A 17,767-nucleotide genomic window follows, 5' to 3' on the forward strand; every position below is an offset into this window, starting at 1 on the left:
TTCAGGAATGATCCATTCAAGGGGGAGAGCCTTCTCCTCAACTCCCCATAGCCCAGTCTCTCTCCAGAAGTAGGCCGGGGTTCTGGGGCCTGCTCTTCATCCCAAACACATTCCTGCAACCCCCAAGGCTGTGGGGACAGTGGGCCAGCCGATCCCCATCCCCGTCCTCTCTGTTCACTGGAGGTAGGCTCAGGCTCTCCCCTCCTCCTCCAGAGCCCTGGAGGGGTAAACAGCACTGGTGGTACTGGGGCAGCCGGGGGGAGGGGGGAAGGGGCAAAGAATCAAAGCCCTAAATCCCCAGGAGATGGACACCCAGGGAGGCACCTTCCTCCTCCTCCAAGGAGAAAGGGGGTACAGCCAACAAAAAGCTTGGGCAGCCTACGGAGCACAGGCTTTAGGATGGGGGATTGCCACCCCGAGGTGATGAGGACCCAGACAGAGGGCATAGCCCTGAGAAGAGATATGACGTGGAAAGGGGTAAACCCACAACTCCGAGAACTCCCCTTGGCCCCTTTTCAGGAAATCTACCCTCAAAGACCCTTTGCATACAAATGCAGGGAAGTTGCCCTGCCTCTTCCAAGGCCCCTCGTCATGCAGAAGTTGGCAACAAGCCCAAGTCCACAGCTCGGCTTTGCTAAGTCTTGTAGAGTGAGGTCCTTCCTCAGGGACGGGATGCTCCGACCTCCAGGTCCCGGCGCCAAGTGTGCCAGCCATGAACGCCAGGCGCCGAGCAGCACACGAATCGTGGCCCCACTCTTTATGTGCACAGGTGCGTGCATGTACGTGTGTGTGTAAATACACCAGAAAATGAATCTAGGGATCCCTGGGTGGCGCAGCGGTTTGGCACCTGCCTTTGGCCCAGGGCGCAATCCTGGAGACCCGGGATCGAATCCCACGTCGGGCTCCCGGTGCATGGAGCCTGCTTCTCCCTCTGCCTGTGTCTCTGCCTCTCTCTCTCTCTCTGTGACTATCATAAATAAATAAAAAAATTTAAAAAAATGAATCTAGTAGACGCACAGCAAATTGTTCGTAGTGGCCACACTCGGGACAGGGAGGAGTTTGGGGCAACGAAGGAGGATTTTCATCGCTCGAAATGTGTATTTACAATCTGTCTATCTACCTACGTATCGAGTAAACAAAAGGTAAACACTCTAAGGCTGTATGGAAGCCTGCTGCGTGAGAGCAGCTGCGCAGGCATCTCTGAGCTGTGTGAGACTGTGACCCCGGCCTCTCCTGAAGCTGACATACAGCCCCGAGACTAGGAACTGGCCAACGAGATGGAAAAGGAAGTGTTGACTGTAACTTCTGAAGAGAGGTGTTCTTTACAAGACAGATGTTTTCTTTCCTCCTTCCTCCTTCCAGCTGGCTGAAATGCAGGTGTGACGGCTGGATCTCAAGCAGCCGTCTTGGACTATGAGGTAAAGGTCATGAGTTAAGTAGGAGAGAGCAGTAAATTAGCTGCAAAGAAAGAGCCTGAGCCAAGGCCAGGCCTTAGGGCAGGAGCTCTCAGAGACCCCTGCTCTAGCCATACTCACCGTCACATCTGGAGGAAATGGAGGCCCACAGAGGCCACATGATGTGCCAGGGCAGTGACTGAGCTAGGAGAAGTTTTGCCTGAGATCCTCCCTCCTCCCACCCCCTACGCATGCACAGAGCTCACAGCTCTTTGCCCAGAAACCTCCCTTTCCAGGGCCTGGACTCTGCTCCCTCCGTGGCTGGGGACTCTGCCTGGGACCCAGTCCCTGGAGTTGGGTGAAGGCCCCCGGAGATGGGTAAGTGGCCTGCCTGAGACACACCGCACAGCACTCGGTCTGATGAGAACACAGCAGAAGCTCTGCACACGGGTGCCTACTGGTGGGTCCATCAGTAACTCCCGTTTGGCTCCTTCCTCTCTTTCTGTGTCCTTGTCCTTCTGCTGCCCACCTGTCCCAGGCCCCAAGTCTCTCCTTCCATCCCCGTTACCGTCTCTCTAGCCCAACCTCGCCTCGCCCAGTCTAGCCTGCCTCCCACCTTTCTGTCTCTCCTTCCTGTCCGGCTCTGCCCCACCCTATATCGATCTGTCTCTCTCTCTCTCCCCCCACCCCCCCTCCACTGTCCTTCCCTTTCTGTTCCTCTCTCCCTCTCTCTGTCTCCCCGTCTGAGCCTGACTGTGAAGTTTGTCTCTCCACCTAAAGGTTTGAGGCGGCACCTTTCCTTGGGCCTTCTGGTGTGCTCACCTGGTACTGCCCCTGCCAGCTCCCGCTCTCCCTCCCCAGTCACCTGCCTGTCCATCTCGGGCGCACAGGAGGACTGCTGCTGGTCTCCGAACCCCCAGAGTCTGCAGGGCGCCCACGCAGGCTGGATGCCGGCTCAGGACTTTGAGTCCTCGGAGCCAGAAGAAGAGCTGAGTGAGTAGGCGCAGGGAAGGCGAAGGGCAGTGCTGCGGATGCTGCCAGACGCTAGGGCCTTCTCCCTTCTGCTACTCGGGAACTTTCTCTCTTCTGAGCCGAGGCTGGCAGAGAGGGGCTGCTGGGTGAGGACAGGGGGTCACGGGTACAGCCCCAGCCTCCTGCTCAGCTGAAGGCCAGGGAGCCAGCTGCAGGCATGACCTGAGCCCGGAGCAGGAGGCCAGGAGGGGCAAGATCTGCAGCCTGACGGTGCCAGAGGCCAGGAGATGGAGGGCACAGTGTCGGGGTAGCCAGGCCCCAACCCTAAGGCCCACTATCAGGGGAGGGAAGAAACCAGACTTCTAATGTGGCCACAAAGAGGCCCTGTCCTGCTCTGGGCCTGTTTTCCAATCTGGGTGATGGAAAGAGGCTGCTGCTATGCTTCGCTTGACCAGTGCTGAGTCTATGATCTTATCACCCTGTAGGCTTCTGGTGCTGTGGACTTGAAAGGAGTGGGGTGTGGGCCTGGGATGGTTCCCCTCGGGCCAGGGGGGTGGAGGGGGCAGGGGCAGGAGGGGAGAGGCTGCTGGGGGAGGCTGGGTGCTGAGACCACCCCACTGGCCGGGGAATCCGGAGGCCTGAGGTCCAGGTCCTTCCCTTCACTCCCCTCTGTGATCTCTCTGAGGCTCTGCTTCCCCATCTGTAGAAGAGGATGGTAGAGCCAGGAACTCTCAGATGTCCCTGCTGGGAGGACTCAACTCTGAGCAGACACCAGGAGAGTTGCAGGGAGCAGGGGAAGCTGAAGATGGCTCCTTGGGGGTGAGGATGGGGGTCTGAGGGCCCACAGGTGTCAACAGAGGAGGCTGAAAGGAGCCCTTGTGGGCAGCGGGAAGGGGCCTCTGGGAGGGGCTGATCACAGGCCAGGCTCTTCCAGACAAAGCCAGCAGCCTCTGAGCGGCCACTCTTCCAGGGAACAAAGGACACTGGAGGGCTTCACCACGGCCTCGCGTGCTGGGGCCCAGGAGGGCGGCCTGGACCTCGGCAACGCCGCCCCCTCCTCACCCACACCCTGCCCCTTCCTGTCCTTCTGCGGGAGCCAGGCCTCTGCCTGCAGTTTAAAACTTTTGAAAACCACAGAAGGCTGAGTCAGGGAGGCAGATGGGCGTAGAGGCGAATCCTGGGAAGGGAGGAGGGAGCTGGTCCTGATCTGCTACCCGGGCTCAGGTTTTCCATCTGTGAAATGGGGGTGCTAGCCGGCCCTGACCTCTGGAAATTCACTGAGGTGGAACAGAGGCCAGGCCCAGAGAAGTCTGAGAATTAGGAACCGCGACCTCCTGGGCTGCCCGGGTGGCTCAGTTGGTTAAGCATCCAACTCTCGATTTCGGCTCAGGCCATGATCTCAGAGCTTGTGGGATGGAACCCCGTGTGGAGCTCTGTGCTCAGAGGGAGTCTGCTTCTCTCCTTCTCCCCCTCCCTCTGCCCCTCTGCTTCCTCTCTCTATAATAAATAAATAAATAAATCTTTTAAGAAAATCTTTATGAGGGCAGCCCGGGTGGCTCCGTGGTTTAGCGCCGCCTTCAGCCCAGGGCATGATCCTGGAGACCTGGGATCGAGTCCCCCATCGGGATCCCTGCATGGAGCCTGCTTCTCCCTCTGCCTGTGTCTCTGCACCTCTCTCTCTGTCTCCGTCTCTTATGAATAAAAAAAAGAAAAGAAAAGAAAGAGAAAGAAGAAAGAAAGAAAAAGAAAGGAGAAAGAAAGAAAGAAAGAAAGAAAGAAAGAAAGAAAGAAAGAAAGAAAGAAAGAAAATCTTTATGAAAAAAGGAAGAAAAAAAAAGGAACCACTACCTCCTGCCCTGTCACTTACCTGGGCACCAGCCTGCACCAGGATGTATCTAAGTCCAAGTATGAGTCAAAAGCCCAAAATGGTCTTTGCTTCTCTCTGCTGGAATCCAGTTGAAGTCAACAAAGAACCTTTTCTTTCTTTTCTTTTCTTTTCTTTTCTTTTCTTTTCTTTTCTTTTCTTTTCTTTCTTTCTTTTCTTTTCTTTTCTTTTTAAAGATTTTATTCATTTATTCTTGAGAGACATGCAGGGAGCCCCATGTGGGACTCGATCCCAGGACCCTGGGATCACAACTTGAGCCCAAGGCAGACACTCAACCACTGAGCCACCCAGGTGCCCCAAAGAACCATTTCTTACTCTTTTGTGTGCAAGTAAAAGCTGGATTGGGTTTGTCCATCTACTCATTCATTCATTCATTCATTCGTTCATTCAATAATGCTTTAATGGTCCCCTCGGTACCTATCCTTTGCTCGGCCCTGGCCTGGACACACAGACATGACCCCTGAAGCTCTATTCCATCCAGTATGGCAAGTCATCATTTGAGACAGAAGAGGAAGGCACAGAGTGGGGCACAGGAGGGAGTCACTGCCCCAGTTACAGAGGAGGAGGCTTTGAGCCTCCAGCAGGATGCACAGGGTGACAACAGGTGTGGCTGGGCCTTTGGGGCAGAGGCAAGAGTACCAGCAAAGGCAGGGGAGGGGACACAGGGCAGGCCGGGCCGGGGACAGAATGCCCCAGAATGAAATAAGCTGGTCACAAAGGGACAAATACTGCTACTGCGTGACGAGGTGCCTAGAGCAGTCACTCAGAGAGCCAGGAGAGTAGAAGAGTGGTTGCCAGGGGCTGGAGGGAGGAAGGAATGGGGAGTTGTTATTTAATGGGTGTAGAGTTTCAGTTTTATGAGAGGAGAAGGGCGCTGGAGAGGGGTTGCGCCATAATGTGAACGTACCTAACACCGCTGAGCTGCACACATAGAGGCGATTAAGATGGTACATTTTACGTTGTGTATATTTTGCCACAGTTTTATTTTATTTTTTTGAGATTTTATTTATGTATTCATCAGAGACACACAGAGACACAGAGAGAGGCAGAGACACAGGCAGAGGGAGAAGCAGGCTCCATGCAGGGAGCCCGACTCGGGATTTGATCCCGGGACTCCAGGATCACACCCTGGGCCGAAGGCAGACGCTCAACCGCTGAGTCACCCAGGGATCCCCTTTACCACAGTTTTAAAAGATAACTGTACACACACACACACACACCAAAAGAATGAGCCTTCCCCAGAGGCTGAGCTGGGGTAGGGAGGCCCCTGGGGGAGGGCTGGAGCGCCCCATGCTGAGAGCAGCATGGTCACCCCCCCCCCCCCCCCCCCCCCCCCCCCCCCCCCCCCCCCCCCCCCCCCCCCCCCCCCGCCCTTCTATAGAAAGTGGAGGGAGGGAGGGAGGGAAAGGAGAGAGGAAGGCAGGAGGGGCCGAGGGTTGCCTGGCTGGGGTAAGCCAACTAGAAGGAACAGCTGTGTGCAACGGAGCCTGCTCACTGGGACACAGGGCTGGGCGGCGCACGGAGGTTCGACTCCCACCTTGTGACATCTCTAGGGCGGCACTTCAAAGTGTGAGGGAATGGGCGCCTGGGTTTGGCTCAGGCCATAATGCCAAGGTCCTGGGATCGAGCTCTGCGTAGGGCTCCCTGCTATGCAGCGAGTCTGCTTCTCCTCCGTCCCTCCCCAACACCTCTCCCTCTCTCTAACTATCTCTCTCTCTCACTATCTCTCTCACATAAATAAATAAGTAAAATCTTAAAAAACAAAACAAAAACCCAAGCGTGTAAGGGAAGAGAGCTGCTGAATCTCTAAGACCTTAGACCTTAGCGGGACAAACCACAGCTTCTAGACCCAGGTTGGTCGGTCAGGCCCAAAGGTTTCCAGGGGGCCTCTCTTCCCCAGATGGCCAGACTCTGACCTTTCCCACCGTGACTTAGAGTTTCAGACCTCCAGAGCTGGGGGAAGACTTCCCATCCAACTCACACTTATGGTACAGATGGGGCCACTGCCCGAGTTCACGTGCAAGTCAGGTGACTAGACATCTGGTCTCCTAAACCCTCTTTGCCTCAGTTTCTCCTCGGGGAAATCTGAAGGAACTGGATTCTAATCATTGTAGAGGAAGCCTACCGCGTACATCAGGTCCCTTAGCAGGGCTGGCCAGTACCATCTTTAGACTGGTTATCTCTTATTTTATGGAAATCATGCATTCCAGCCAAGGTGACGTCGAACGAACTCTTGAACGAAGCCTATGTCTCCATACATGTACTTTTCGGACTCAGAGCTGTTCTTCCCCAGCTTTAGGATACAGAAGGCCCTAATAGTATGAATTTCAGGCTTCGAGACAGTCCCAGGACAGGTTTATTATTTTTTTAAAGATTTTATTTATTTATGCATGAGAGACACAGAGAGAGGCAGAGACACAGGCAGAGGGAGAAGCAGGCTTCCCAAAGGGAACCTGATGTGGGACTCGATCCCTGGGATCATGACCTGAGCCGAAGGCAGATGCTCAACCGCTGAGCCCCCCAGGTGCCCCCAGGACAGGTTTAGTAGGGGAAAGTATAGTGATAGGTACAGATCTGGGTGATCTCTCAGCCTCCGATTCTTCATCTGTAAAACAGAAATGAGTATATCTATATCACATAGTCACATAGAGTGTCTGGTACACAGGAGCTGCTCAACGATGAGTATCATAAATGGTGATGATGATGATGATATTGGAGGTGAAGATGGTGGGATGGTGGCGATGGTGATGATGATGGCGGTGGAAATGATGGTGATGATAGTGATGGTGATGGTGGTAATGGCAGTAATGGTGGTCATGGTGATGGTCATAGTGATGGTGGTAATGGCAGACCGACGTGGGACTTGATCCCAGGACTCCAGTGACTATGGTCAGTCATAGTGATGGTGGTGATGGACACAGTGGTGATGATGGTAGTGGTGATGGTAATAGTCATGGTGATGATGTTGGTTGTGACAGAGATGGTGGTGATGCTGATGGTAGAGATGGCTCTTACTGAGGCGTGTTCAGAATTTCTGCTCTCCTCTTGGGTATCAGCAAGACCCAGGCTCAGGAAGGTTGGGTTCCAGAATGACAGCTCTTTAGTGTAAGAAGCTTTGGGCTCTCTGTAAAGTGAAGCTGTGCCCCATACTGTGAGTTTTGATTACAAAGGCAAACTGGTTCCAGAAGCAGGTGCCAAGGCCATCCTCCCAGAGAACAAACACTGTCCCTCTTTCCTTGAGACCACCCCCCCTCAACTCACCAACTCTTGGGAATGAACAGGTATGTAGAGACAGGCTCCCCCAGAAATGGAAAGTGCTGAGAAACCAATAGCCTGTGCAATTCTGTGCCCCCCACCCCAGTATTCCTCATCCCTGACCCTGCACTAATATTTTCATAGAATTAGTATCTTAAAAAAAAAAAAAAAGAATTAGTATCTTCTATCATATGTTTTTTTTTTTTTAAAGATTTTATTTATTCATGATAGTCACAGAGAGAGAGAGAGAGAGAGAGGCAGAGACACAGGCAGAGGGAGAAGCAGGCTCCATGCACCGGGAGCCCGACGTGGGATTCGATCCCGGGTCTCCAGGATCGCGCCCTGGGCCAAAGGCAGGCGCCAAACCGCTGCGCCACCCAGGGATCCCCTTCTATCATATGTTATAATTTACCTATTTTCTATATTTTGTGTCTATTTCTATCTGTCCAGCCTCCCTCCCCCACTAGAAGAGAAGCTTCAGGCAGACAGGATCCTTCATTTGGTTCACCGCTATATTCCAAACGCCTAAAATAGTCCGTGGCACACATTAGATGCTCAATAAATATTTGTTGAATGAACAAATGCTGAAAGGGACAGATCAATGGCAGCCTTCGTTCTCTACAACAGGCCCAGCTCCCTGGCTTGTTACCTGGTTTCTCCTCAAACAAACAAACAAAAAGAGGGGTGGGGTATAGCCCTGAGCGCCCAGTGTACAGGCTTTCAGACTGGGCCCAGGCTGTGGGAGGGAGGGGGCGGTGCTCAGCCTGGGGGGTCAGTCCCCGGTCAGTTCATGGCCTTCCGGGGGCCTGAACCCTGGGTCCCTCCATCCCTGCAGAGCCAGAGGCTGAAGGCCGAGGAGAAGACACTGGATCTGGAATTTGAAGTCTTGAGTGTGGAGTTTAAGGAGGAGGACGGATATGCCCTGCAGCTGACAGCTGAGAACGCCCTGAGGGCTGGCTCAGGGACTGGGGTACGGTTGCAGGTAAATAATGGGGACCCCCTCCCTACCTGCTCTGCTGTCACCGATGTCATTGAGCAGCAGGATCCTGGCCAGAGCCTCGCCCTCACCAGGAACAAGTTGGTCTTTACTTTACCCAAAGGTGCGGAAGTAAGGGTGGTGGCTGGGGGGAGAGAAGGGTCCTGTAACTCCCACCTCAAGCCCCCCATCAGGGACCCCAGGGAGCCTCGGGGAAGCTGGGAGGGGCAGGGGCAGAACTCTGGACTGGATCCCAAAGCTCCGCCTGTGTGATCTTGGGCAAATGCAGGGTTCTCCGTGAGCCCCTGTCTCCTTCAGTGTGACAGGGGACACTGATGCTGGTCATACTGGTCAGGTGAGGAGGAAATAAAAGGACAGATGAGGAATGGCTTTGTAAATTCACAAGAGCTGAGCACCCAGCAGGTTTGGGGCCAGTCCCACTGGATGTCACACTGAGTGACATTAGAGCCAGGGTCCTGAGTGCCCAGCCCTGAGCACCACTGGACTGTGGGGATGGGGGTGGACAGAGAGGGGGAGACCTGGGTCTGGCCTTCAGGAAGTTTCCAGGTTAGGTAGAGGGGCAGGAATTTCAAACAGAGAATAGTTAAGTCGTCTGGAAGGAGAAGGTCTATGCCTAGGTCGGGAGGCCATGCAGGCAGGCTTCCTGGAGGAGGTGGGATGTGAGGGAATGGGGAAGCCAAGTCCCAGGCCTTCAGGTGGCCAGAGATGAGGGACAGGTTGGACTCTTCCCTCCACGTAGGGACACTCAGGACCATGTCACCGGCTAAGAGCCCTCCCATCCCCACATCGGTAAAGGGAGGGGTCAGAGTGGGGCCCGAGAGGGGTCAGGGTGCCACCCGCAGGGAAATCTTAGCCAGGCTGGGCTTCCACTCAAAGGACAGGCCGCCCAGGTGTCATCCCCACCCCGGGGCAGGCCAGGAGCCCCCAGACCAGGCCCCTGAGCACATGCCTCCCGTCTCCAGGGTTCTGCAAGCTGTGGTGGAGGCACTGGCTGGTCGGGGCCTCAGGACAGGCGGCCCAGCCGGTAGGCGAGGCCCTCTTCGGGGTCCTCTCGCGACCAACCAGCCCCGCATGGACCTGTGGGCCGCCGAGCACCGACCCCACGGCCCACCTGACAGCGTGGCCTTCCGAGAGCCCCGGCGCTCAGCCTCCAGCCCCACACTGGTCTCCAGGACTCCCGTCTCCGTGCCCAGAGCCCCAGCTGTCGGGTGGGTGCTGCAGGTGGGTGTCCCCTGGGACTTGGCTCGGGCTCTGGCATCAGCCCTCCGTACCCACCCCCGCTGGAAGACCCAGAGTCACTGACTGATGGGCCTGACTGTCCCCAGATCCTCACTGAGCAGAGCAGCAGAACTTCTGAGGGTGGCCTCATTCCGTTCTGGAGAGCCTGCAGTTGGAGAACGGAGACCGGGGTCCCAGTTTGCAGGGGGTGACGGAAAACGGAACAATGCCCATACAGAGCAGGGACAGCAGTGGGTGGGGTTTCTTTTGCCCAATGGGTGAGCTTCCCCTGAGAGCCTTTGGTCCCCAAATTCCATCTCACACCTTGTCATCAAGTTTTGAGAGAGGCCCGACCGAAATGACCACGGGACAGAAGTCTGTGTGCGCCCACCTTCAACCCTGTCCAGCTCCCACCTCGGCCAGGAGGGGTTCAGCCCTGAACCAGATCCTGGTGGCCTCAGACCCAAGGAAGAGAGTCTAGTCCTTGTCCAGGCTGAAGGAGGGTCTCCCAATGTGGTTATGTTCTGCAGCCAGGCAGTGTGGCTGGTGGGCCTCGAAGCCAGGACAGGTGGAAGCTAGTGGAGCCAGTAGTAGCCCATTTCACAGGCAGTGAAACCGAGGATCATCCCCAAGGTCGCAGGATTCCATTTAATACCAGTGACATTTCCTGGGGGAACTTAGTGTGCACTGGGGAAGGGGATCCAAAGCCAGGCCAGTCCCAGAGCTCGCGGTGCCACCTAGCCTGACGACATTGGGCACAGTGTGGGCCTGATATAGTCCCGTAAGGCCCGTGCTGCAAGGGGCGCCCTGGTGAGGGAGGATGCCAGTCAGGCTCCTCCGAAGAGATGTCATTTGAGATGAGTCCATTCATTCCATTCGTTCAACCATCAGACATTTGTTAGGTGCTGACAGTCCGACCCTATGGGCCTATCCTCGGCGGGTAGGACTCCAGGGTGCCGGGCCGGGCTCTGGGGAAGGTGTTCCAGAGGGAGGGACCAGAATAAGCTGGCTGAGAAGGAGAGGGTCTCCCTGGCAGCAGGGGCCGCGCCGAGGTTGGAGCCCAAGGCACCTGGCTTTTCCTGCAGCTCCTCTCTCTGGGCCTGACGGGGAGCCCAGCGTGGTGGGCTGGTCGGGTTCAAGGGGGGCTGATGGGCCGGAGAAAGGGGAGCGAGTCAGGGTAAGGTGGCAAAAGAGGCAGGTGGATGCTCAATTCGGGAGGCACAGGGGAGAGAAGATAACATCGTGAGCCGCGCGTTAGGCAGCAACCCGGCAGCATGTGCGGGACAACCGGAAGGGACCCAGGCAGTCTCTCCTCCAGGTCTCAGCCTGTTACTGGACCACTTTAGCCTCTGTCCATCCATCCATCCATCCATCCATTCATTCATTCATTCATTCACTCATCAGTCCATTAACAAATACTTTTTAAAAAATCTACTAATACTTTGGACCACCTCTTGTATACCCGGCCACGCGCTGGGGGCGGAGAAGGCTGCTTGTGAGGGACTTGGAGGGTCCCGGGTCCTACCTGACATCCCGCTCACTCAGACTGCACGCGCCCTGACTTCGGTGGCCCTGGCCCCTCTGTCCTAGTTTGTCACAGGGCTCCACGCACACACACAGAGGCTCAGAGCTCAGGGAAAAGCCGTCCCCTGTTCTCTGGGACCAGCCCGAGCCAGGGCCGTGCAGGCAGCTTGCAGGCTGCTGCCCTGAATGCATGTGGCGGGGCGGTGGCTGCAGGGAAGGGGGGCCTTGGGCTGCGGGAGCACGGCGGCTGCTCTAATTTCTGTTATTTAATGCCATCATCTCCCTGCCATTCCACCTCTTAAAGTGTCAGATGTCTGCTTCTACCAAGACAAGAAAATGGCTTTCAAGGGAGAGAAAGATCGCTTCCCTCCTGGGAGGTCAGCAATCACAACCCTGATGGCAGGGCCTGGAAGCCAGTGGGGGACACAATGCCACGGGGCCCTTCAGAGGATAGCCGGGCCGCCTTCTTTCCGCTCAGGTGAACGAGGACGACGGGCACCTTTCTGGAGCTGGGGCTGGAGGCTCCAAGCTACCGCTGGCAGGACAGTAGCGAGACGGGGCGGGGACAGTCCCTCCGGCCTGTGGCCGGCGCCCTGGGGAAGTTGTGGCCTAGAACCGCAGGAGCCCTCGGAAACCCTCCTCCCCCCCCTTTGCCGATGGGAAAATGGAGCCCAGGAGGGAAGGACTTCACCCAGCTGTCTTGGGCTCTCAACTAAAGAGGAGGAGAAAGACAGCTGAGAGGAGGGTAGGGTGAGGTGGTGAGTCGAGGCAGTGATGCAGAAGGATGGAGAGAGGAGCCTGCAGGCACTGCAGCCAGTTCGGGGCCAGGAATGGATTTCCGGGCTCAAGGTCACCTCCTCCAGGAAGCCTTCTCTGCATTGATTTCGTTCCTTCCGGACTACCTTCCGTCGTCGTCGTCGTGTCTGCATCAGGCACTTCGACCGTCGAATCTCTTCGACGTACAGCTTCATTGTGAGCTCACAAGTTGTTCTCCATCTTGTGTGTCAGTCTTCAAAGCAGAACTGCTGATGGTCACGGGCTGAGTGCGGAGTCCAGGGCAGAGGGCAGGGGCTTAGGAATGCAATGATCCAGAGAGTAGGCAGGCAGCAGGAGGCGGGGCTCCAAGTGGGTGGCAGTGACTGACTTGAACCTCAGCCCCTGTGCCCCTGAGCCATGTCCACAGGATGTGCGGCCAGAAAGGACGCACTGGTGCTGCCGCTGCATTTCCAGGATCCTGAGACTCTGCTGGGCTGGCGAACACCCTCCCTTCTCCAGTTCTTGAATTCACCCGTGTGTGCCGGGATCCATCCAGATCCCTCCCCAGGCCCCTGACCCATGGATGGGGCACTGACACATAGGCAGGGGCCCCATTGGCGGGGTGGAGGGGGGGTTCCCAAGCGTGGAGCCAGCTCCAGGTTTCCTGCCACCAGCTGTATGGGGTGTTTGGTGGCTTCCTCTCTGGGCAGAGCTCCACCAGACTCATTCTGGCCCCTGGAGCTACCTCCCTACCCTCTTGGCAGCTTTTTTTTTTTTTTTTTTTTTTTTTTATGATAGTCACAGAGAGAGACAGAGAGAGAGAGAGAGAGAGGCAGAGACACAGGCAGAGGGAGAAGCAGGCTCCATGCACCGGGAGCCCGACGTGGGATTCGATCCCGGGTCTCCAGGATGGCGCCCTGGGCCAAAGGCAGGCGCCAAACTGCTGCACCACCCAGGGATCCCCCTCTTGGCAGCTTTAAGACCACATGGCCGTGCCACCCCGGCACCCCCACGGCCTTCCCTCCTTCCCCCAGAGCAAGAGGGAGTTTATCTGACCAGAATGAGGGTGGCCTGTCCAGTGCCGGGCATGGAGGGTCCCGGAAGGTGAGGAAGCCCAAGGTGGAGGCCACAGTCAGGCTGCTGGAGTCAATTCTTTTAAGGGGGAACGTTGCCTCCTGGGGGGGTTGGAGGCAAAGGACACCACAGCCTTGGGCCTCAAGCCACAAAGCCCTCAAGGGCCACATCCCTCCTGGTACCTCACTCAACCTCTCTAAGAGATGCTGAAAGTTTAAGGACAAACTCCCACAGGCGGAGCAGTTTAAGAGAGAAACCTTGGGCTGGAAATTCCCAGTGATGGAAATTTCTGGAAACATGAACTTAAAAATGCCTTGCTTGTGGCTCTGGGAGCCATCCTGGGGGCTCCTTCACTCTCAGAGCAGGCGAGCATCCTCCCACTGAAGCTGGAGCTGGGGAGGAGAGGGGAGGGGAAGGCGGGAGGGGGGGGTTGGGGGGATGGGGGTTCCCTCCCCCACTTTGCCCTGCATTTACCTCCTCCAAACAATTGCAGTTTTGTTTCATGGAAATGATTCAGTTCCCTAGGAGCCTTTTAAATGACGCTTTCAAGGGTCTTTTTTTTTTTTTTTTTTTGTATTCTTTCCATTTAAGACACTTTTTTTTTCCCTTTTGCCCTGGAGGGGGAAAAAAGAGAAGAAAAAGCTAATAAAGCAATCACCAAATGCGGAGCACCTGGCTTGAAGCCTGTGGCTTCTGATGGTGGCTTTGGCACCAACCGGCTGGGGGCTTTCATTAAGGAGAAGTGGAGGGGAACGGAGGTGGCAGTGGCTGGCGCGGCGTCCCCTCTGCCCTCGGTCCTTAGACCTCTGGCTCCCTCTCCCTCCCTTTGTTCCCTCCCTCCCAGTCCCTCCCCCCCCTCCTCGCCCTCCGCCCCCCCTGCCCCCGCAGGCCCCCCATTCTGGGCCTGAGCCTGCACCCTTCGGCCGGCCTGCGGCTCCAAGTCCTCCCTCTCCTCCCTCTTTACTCTTTTAAATTCATTGTGCCTTTTATTGCTCGCTGTTGCACACGCGGCCTCTATCGCCCGGAGACTGGAAGGGTTCGCGGGGAGCAGGGCGCGCCATGTGGGTCTCATTAACTTTACTGCAGATCGGCTCGGTGGGGGCGGGGAGATGGGCCCCCCCCTTGCTCGGCGTCGCCTCCGGGCGGCCTTAGGTGTCCCCGGCAGGTAGGCTTCCCCCACCCAGAGCAGCCTCCTTCCCACTTTCCTGCCGGGAGGCCGCCCGTGGCCCGTTGCACAGGTGGGGACCCAGGCTCCGGGAGGCAGAGGCTGGGCTGGACAGAGATGGGAGGTGGGAGGTGGGCACCTGGGAACTGGGTAGACCGGCCCTGCCAGCCCCTCCCGTCTCGGTCCCCAGCCCCTGGGGTCGCCCCTGCTCCCCCCTCCCTCCCCAGCTCCATCAAATACCGGGATTGGGGGCGGGCAGCTCCTCCTTGCAAATGAGGCCGTTTTATGGGCTTTAGAAAAACACTTCGATTGTTCCCTCAATTACCCCGAGCGCATTGAATATATTAATCTCTCCCTTAACCGAGGGAGCCCGGGCTGCGGCCCCTCCCCCAGCACCCGCACCCTCCGCGGCTCAGCTGCAGCGACTCCCAGCCCCTGGCCTCTGGCCCTCGGCGTTCAGCCTGGGTCCGGGCAGCAGGCTTTTGCTGCACGCGCGTGAGCACGCACACACATGCACACACGCACACACATGCACACACGCACACGCATGCACACACGCACACGCATGCACACGCACACACGGGCACCCGGCGGACAGCTGCTTTACGTTTCTCTATCAATTTTCATTGATTTCCTCCTTTGCTGTTCTTTGGAAGAGGCTTTTCTTGGAGTAAACTCGATCACGGTAGTGGGGGGGTGGGGGGCCTGCAGGCAGCTCCCCCTTCTGCCGGTGACAACTGCCTCCAGCTTGAACACACTCTGCCTCAGGCAGCGGAGCCCCTGTTAAAAGCTACCTGAGGTTTCCCTTTGTAGCTCGATTTTCTTTTATTTCAGGGAAACAAAGGCACTGTCAGGGCATTCCCAGGGAGCCTGTCACCCACTGGGGAGGGCTGAGGCTGGCAGGAGAGGCAGGAGAGGCAGGGCTGGCTGGTGCTGGCCCAGCGACAGGGACCAAACTGCCCCCTCAGGAAGGCAAGGGCCCTCGGCTAAATGTACCACGATGGGGGCCAGCCTCCCGCCCCCTCTTCCTCCTCTGCGACTCCCAAGGACTTTCTGCACTTAGGGGCCCCGAGGGAGACCTCAGAGCTCCCCAGACAGAGCAGATACAGACCTGAAAATGCCTAAACTGGGGCGCCCCGTATTCACGTCCTCGCCAGGCCTGCCCCTCAGCCCCTCCTTCCTGACTCCCGAGTCCCCTCTCTGTCCCCTCCCTATCCTCGCAGAGTCCTAGCCAGGAGCCTAGCGGGTGCCCAGAGCTCAGTGGGGTGGAGTATAGACGCAGCTCGGGGTCAGGCAGCTGCCCTGGGGCCCGGTGAGCCTGGGCTCAGATCAGTGTCTGGCTCCGATTTGGTAGCTGTGCGGCCTTGTGCAGATTGCGTAACTTCCCCCAGCCTCGGTTTCCACATCTGTGAAATGGGGGCAAGCGGTGCCTGTGTCTTCCATCGCTGGGAAGATAAATGAGCTAGTTTACAGCCCTGGCTTACACCTCCTGCCCTGGGGGAGTGTTGAGTAAGTGCTAGCTGTTCCAGTAATGAGTCGAGATGATGTGTCTGGGCCTCAGTTTCTTTATCTAGAAAATAGCCTTGCTCCTTCTTGCCTAGCCGGCCTCCAGGGGAGGGGTGATGGGAACCTGGGAGCCCCACTCTCTGGGACCTGGGTACCGGGTTTCGGAGTAGAGAAGCCTGGCCCAGCCTGATGCTAGCCTAGGAAGAAGCTCCATTAGCAGATTTTGTAACTGAGCATGCCAGATGGCCCCCCTGCCCTCCCCCTCCTCACCTCCCCCCACTCCAGCCAGGGGCTACTGCTGACTCACACCTCCTGGAGGCTGGAGGCCTGTGTGTGTGTGTGTGTGTGTGTGTGTGTGTGTGTGTGTCAAGGGGGAGATGGAGCGGAAGGGGATGCTTGCCTCTGATGTCCTTCTCTCTAGCCCGCCCAGGGGAGGAACTGTGGTGGGCTTCTCCTCTCCAGAAATTACCTTCCCAGTGAAATAGGAGGGAGGAGGGGCGGGAGGCTCCAGTTCTCTGGCCTTTTATGGTCATCTTCCCCTTTTCTCCTTCCCTGACACCCCTGGGAGGGGGATGTGCCCCTGGCACGCACTCCTGAACACAGCCACCCTCGTGCATGTGCTGGTATACACACACCCAGCACATCGCATCCTGGACATACAGAGATCCCCGCACCCCATCACAAAGAGAGATTCACACCAGCTAACTGGTGGACACATGGGACACACGCCCTCCCACACACAGATCTGCACCTCCTTGGGGCCTTGCTGGCTTCATCCCTGTACAGAACCCCTCACGTGCAGCCTCTACTAGGGAAGAAAGGGACCTGGGGACACGGCAGGTGTGCTGTACGAGGTGAAATTAAAACTGCATGTGAAACCAATCTTTAAGAAAACAGTAGATGGCGAAGGGCTGCAGAGAAGGAACATGGACAGCACCCGCATCAGCCTGACCTGGGCCTGCTTAGGGGTTGGCCTGTGGGGAGTCAAATGAGCCCCCAGCCTGCTCTTGGCCTGGTTCTGCAGAGGTCCTGAGCTCAGGAGCAGCTGAAGCCAGCAGGGCCCAGCCCCTTCCCCAGACAGATGGAGAATAAGTGGGGCTTTCCCTCTTCCCTCTGGATCTGATAGCCTGCCCTGGAGCCCAGCGGTGCAACCTCCCTGGGCCCAGGGTGTTCATCCATCCATCCATCCGTCTGTCTATTCATCCATTCCCCCAGCAGTAAACAAGGTAGCTGTGTCCCCGAACCCTCAGCGAGCCTCCAAGCTGAGCAGGGAGAGGCAATAAGAGGACAGTGACTCTCCAAGCTGACAGTGAGGACCTGGGGAGGAAGCGATGGGCATGACTGGGTGATCAAGGACTGGGTCTGCTGTAGGAAAACCAGCTCCGGTCAGGAGTCAGAAGACCTTGGTCTAGACCTATGTCTCCGTTGCAGTGTAACTTGGAGCAAACCACTTGACCTAACGGTGCCTCAATTTCTTCATCTGTGCAATGGGCAGAGCAGTGCCTACTGACAGTGAGGTTGTGAAGTCAGGTGAGGAAGGGGGGCGGGAAATTGCTTGGTTCGTTAAAACCCACCTCGCAAATGTCAGGGGGACATCTGATCCCTTCTTAAAGAATGGGTGGGATTCCAAGAGAGAGTGAGAAGAGTGGTTTCCAAGTGGAGAGGACAGTGTGAGCAAGGGTGTGGAAGCAAGAACGTGGAGGTGTGTGAGGGAACAGCAAGCAGGGAGGAAGGAAGAAGTGGGGACAGCATCTCTGTGGGGCGGGGAGTTGCAGGGATGTCAAGGGAACAGAGGGCAGGTGTGCTGGCTCCGAGGACCCCGAGCCCTCTAGCCCTCTGCTAGCACCTGCTTTGAGCCAGGCTGGCAAAGGAGGAGACTGCGAAGCCCACTGAGGCGTCATAAAGGTCTTGGGGGTGGGGTAGGACAGGTAGCTCTCATCCCGTCCATTTTCTGGAGCAGGAAACTGAGTCCTTAGAGGAGGTGGCAGCTTGCCTGCGGCTCCTCATTGGGTCCATAGCAA

At 56.8% G+C, this 17,767-nt stretch overlaps 1 long non-coding RNA gene across 1 annotated transcript; it reads left to right on the forward strand.

Annotated features, from left to right (window-relative positions):
- The first annotated feature begins 1,636 nt into the window (after positions 1-1,636).
- Positions 1,637-12,760, forward strand: LOC102153310. The gene is made up of 4 exons (XR_005381873.1): positions 1,637-1,772; positions 2,175-2,387; positions 8,342-8,488; positions 9,466-12,760. It is a non-coding gene; the product is annotated as an uncharacterized LOC102153310 (long non-coding RNA).
- Positions 12,761-17,767: the final 5,007 nt, after the last annotated feature.

The sequence above is a fragment of the Canis lupus genome, chromosome 30 (assembly GCF_011100685.1).
Source record: "Canis lupus familiaris isolate Mischka breed German Shepherd chromosome 30, alternate assembly UU_Cfam_GSD_1.0, whole genome shotgun sequence".
In the NCBI taxonomy this organism is placed as follows: domain Eukaryota; kingdom Metazoa; phylum Chordata; class Mammalia; order Carnivora; family Canidae; genus Canis; species Canis lupus.